Here is a 4,609-nt window from a genome sequence, read left to right as displayed (position 1 = left end):
GGGAGACAGGGAGACAGGGAGGGAGAGGGAGACAGGGGGAGAGAGAGGGAGACAGGGAGGTAGAGGGAGACAGGGAGGGAGACAGTGAGGGAGGGAGAGGGAGACAGGGAGGGAGGGAGAGGGAGACAGGGAGGGAAGGGGAGACAGGGAGGGAGACAGGGAGGGAGACAGGGAGGGAAGGGGAGACAGGGAGACAGGGAGGGAGACAGGGAGGGAGAGGGAGACAGGGAGGGAGACAGGGAGACAGGGAGGGAGGGGGACACAGGGGGCACTAAGCCTTAGGGCCTCCGTTGTGGGACAGAGCCGGGTGTCTTTAATGACGAGAGAATTAACTCTATTTCTGACCTGTCCTATCCACGATACATCCCCCCGTCCACAGGGGTCTGTCAATTATGTCAGCTGCTGATGACTGGATTACATGGGTGTAGTCCTTACGTTGTGCAGGGCACCACAACAACAGCAACAACAACAACGACAGCGACGACAACAACGACAGCGACGACGACGACGACGACAACGAGGGTGTAGTCTTTCGCTGTGTAGTATAATACAAAGGAACAACGAAGGGTGTAGTCTTTTGCTGTGTAGTATAATACAAAGGAACAACGAAGGGTGTAGTCTTTTGCTGTGTAGTATAATACAAAGGAACAACGAGGGTGTAGTCTTTTGCTGTGTAGTATAATACAAAGGAACAACGAGGGTGTAGTCTTTTGCTGTGTAGTATAATACAAAGGAACAACGAAGGGTGTAGTCTTTTGCTGTGTAGTATAATACAAAGGAACAACGAAGGGTGTAGTCTTTTGCTGTGTAGTATAATACAAAGGAACAACGAAGGGTGTAGTCTTTTGCTGTGTAGTATAATACAAAGGAACAACGAGGGTGTAGTCTTTTGCTGTGTAGTATAATACAAAGGAACAATGAGGGTGTAGTCTTTTGCTGTGTAGTATAATACAAAGGAACAACGAAGGGTGTAGTCTTTTGCTGTGTAGTATAATACAAAGGAACAACGAGGGTGTAGTCTTTTGCTGTGTAGTATAATACAAAGGAACAACGAGGGTGTAGTCTTTTGCTGTGTAGTGGTGGTGGTGTGTCCATCGAGATCGATGATGACCATCGTTGTCATCCAGATGGGGGATGGGGGGAGGGTGGTGGTGGGGTGGGGGGAAGGATGCTCATGAGTCTATCTGTGAGTGCGCAGATGGCTGAATAGTCCAATCTGCGCACGAAATGTTCGCTGACAGTTGGGGCAGACAAAGACAGGCATATCATTGTCAGGGAGCTTGTTTGCCCGTGACTTTCTGGCCTGCCTCTTCTGAACAGCTGCAGCAGTCCTGTTGGCCTCGCACAACTTGGCGCCTTTGTGCACAGCAGCGCGCCATTTGTTACGGTCCACTGCAGATTCCTCCCAGGAGTCAGGGTTGATATCAAACGCTTTCAGAGAGACTTTCAGAGTATCTCTGAAGCGCTTCTTCTGACCTCCGTGAGATCTCTTCCCTTGTTGCAGCTCGCCATAGAAGAGCCTTTTGGGCAGCCGATGGTCTGGCATGCGCGCCACGTGTCCAGCCCAGCGAAGCTGGGACTGCATCAGGATGGTGAAGATGCTGGGAAGGGTGGCTTTTGCGAGCACCTCTGTGTCTGGGGTCCTGTCTTGCCACTTGATGTTCAGTAGCTTCCTGAGGCATGTTGTGTGGAAGTGGTTCAGCTTCTTGGCATGTCGTTGGTACACTGTCCAAGTTTCGCAGCCGTACAGTAGTGTGGGGAGAACTACTGCTCTGTAGACCTTTAGCTTGGTCTCAAGACTAATGCCTCTTCTGTTCCAGACATTTGCACTGAGTCTACCAAAAGTTGCACTTGCTCTTGCAATCCTGACATTCACTTCATCGTCGATGGTCGCATTTCGTGACAGTGTGCTGCCAAGGTATGTGAACCGCTCCACCGCACTGAGTCTCTGACCGTTGACTGTGATGTTGGGCTCAACGTAGGGTTTCCCTGGGGCTGGCTGATGGAGAACTTCAGTTTTCCTCGTGCTGATGGTAAGGCCGAAGTTCCTGCTGGCAGTGGCAAACTTGTCGACGCTGAGTTGCATGTCAGCTTCAGATCCAGCGTTGAGGGCACAGTCATCAGCAAACAAAAAGTCTCTGATGATGTCTGTCATGACCTTCGTTTTTGCTTGAAGCCTTCTGAGGTTAAACAGCTTGCCATCTGTTCGGTACTTTAGGCCGATTCCAACATCGCCATCTCTGAAGGCATCAGTAAGCATTGCAGAGAACATGAGGCTGAACAGCGTTGGAGCCAGGACGCAGCCTTGCTTGACACCATTTGTGACAGCAAAAGGAGCAGATGTTTCGCCATTGTCCTGGACTCGAGCCTGCATGCCTTCATGGAATTGGCTGACCAAGGAAATAAATTTCCGAGGGCATCCGTACTTGGCCATGATCTTCCACAGTCCCTCTCTACTCACGGTGTCAAAGGCCTTAGTGAGGTCGACATAGGTGGAGAACAGATCAGCATTTTGCTCCTGACATTTCTCTTGCAGCTGCCTTGCAGCAAACACCATGTCCGTGGTTCCGCGCTCTTTCCGGAATCCACATTGGCTCTCAGGCAAATGACCTTGGTCAAGGTGTGCTGTGAGGCGGTTTAGTAGGATCCTGGCAAGTATCTTGCCTGCGATGGAGAGCAAGGAAATGCCCCGATGGTTATCACAGGCTTGCCGGTTCCCCTTTCGCTTGTACAAGTGAATGATAGATGCATCTTTGAAATCCTGGGGGATCGTCTCTTCTTTCCACATGAGTGAGTACAGCTGATGAAGCTTCTCAGTCAGCACAGTGCCTCCATCCTTGTAGACCTCTGCTGGTATGGAGTCTGAGCCAGGTGCTTTGCCACTGGATAGCAGACGGATTGCTTTCTGGGTCTCAAGAAGTGTTGGCGGATCGTCCAGTGCTTCGTTGGTGGGGACTTGTGGGAGACGGTCTATGGCTTCATCATTTATGGAGGAAGGGCGATTTAAGACACTGTTGAAGTGCTCAGCCCATCGTTCGAGAATGTTCTCCTTCTCGGTGATCAAGGTATTCCCATCTGCACTGAGGAGGGGGGGTGATCCTGAGGATGTGGGGCCGTAGACTTCTTTTAAGGCATCATAGAACCTCTTCATATCGTGCCTGTCAGCATATCCCTGGATCTCATCAGCTTTGTCACTCAGCCACTTATCCTGCATCTGGCGTAACTTTTGCTGAACAGTCCTGCGGATGGCATTGTACGCATCCTTTTTTGATGTGGACTTTGGGTTGCTCAGGTGGGCTTGATGCAGACGGCGTTTCTCATCCAGAAGCTGCTTGATTTCATCACAGTTTTCATCAAACCAGTCTTTGTGCTTTCTGATCATGGGTCCCAGGGTCTCTGAAGCTGTACTATAGATCAGCTCACGCAGGGTCCTCCAGTCAGACTCCACATTCTGGTTGTTCAGAGAGGCGGATTCCAGACGATCTTCCAGCAGCTCCACAAAGGACTGTTTGATGGTGATGTTTTTCAGCTTAGCGATGTTGAGCCGTTTTGGAGCCTTCTGGCCTTGGGGGCGTCTCTTGGGCTGGATTCGAATATTCAGCCGCGGTATGCTGGCCAGGGTGATATGGAGCAGGCAATTTTTAGGGCACCTTTTCTAGCCCCTTCCTCATGCCAGGGAGGTGAGCAGTGCATTCCTAAAGAGGGCTGCTCAGACGCTCAGACGGCTGCCGAGCTCCATCGCTGCTCCTGTCGACGAAGAACGACCCTATGGCCTGAGCCGCCTGCGTGCAGGTCTGCGGCTGCGACTGCCAGTGTACCCACACCTGTCGTTTCGTCGCTCGCCTGTCGCCACAGGACTTGGGGGTGATGAAATGATGAAGGATGAAAGGTCATTTTGGATGACTGATGACTTGCGCGATGAGTTTGTTTAAAGTGAAGAGGAGTTGCGCAACGTCGACCTCACTCTCTCGTCCGGGTCCACCAATTTCCAGTGGCAAGACTAAGTCGAGACGACTGGAGGATGAGCACGGATGCAGTGGATGACCAAGATATCCTTTCGGTGTCTCATCTTGCTCTCTGCACTCCACAGTGCGTTGCTGTAACCGCCTTCCTCTCCGTTGAACCGATAGGTTTCTTCCGCAGATTCTGCCGGATCCAGACTTCGCATGCATGGGTAGACACACCCCGGGGGCCAACTGCGTGTGGCATGCACACAGCACGGTGGAGCTAGATGGCCGTCGGTGGCTCTCCTGAGCCGACACCCTTTTATGGATCTCCATAAGGGTGTCTAGCCACCCGCCTCACCAGTCCCAGAAGGGAGTGGTGGGAGTGCCGGTTTAGTCGTCGGCAACCCGACCCTGAACAGGTTGTACTGGATTACAGGTTACCAGTAGCAGATCTAATGACCTGACCTGACAGTAGTATAATACCTGACCTGTGTAGTATAATACAAAGGAACAACGAAGGGTGTAGTCTTTTGCTGTGTAGTATAATACAAAGGAACAACGAAGGGTGTAGTCTTTTGCTGTGTAGTATAATACAAAGGAACAACGAAGGGTGTAGTCTTTTGCTGTGTAGTATAATACAAAGGAACAACGAAGGGTGTAGT

The sequence above is a fragment of the Babylonia areolata genome, chromosome 30, assembly GCF_041734735.1.
Source record: "Babylonia areolata isolate BAREFJ2019XMU chromosome 30, ASM4173473v1, whole genome shotgun sequence".
Classification (NCBI taxonomy): domain Eukaryota; kingdom Metazoa; phylum Mollusca; class Gastropoda; order Neogastropoda; family Buccinidae; genus Babylonia; species Babylonia areolata.
This window is presented reverse-complemented; position numbering follows the sequence as displayed.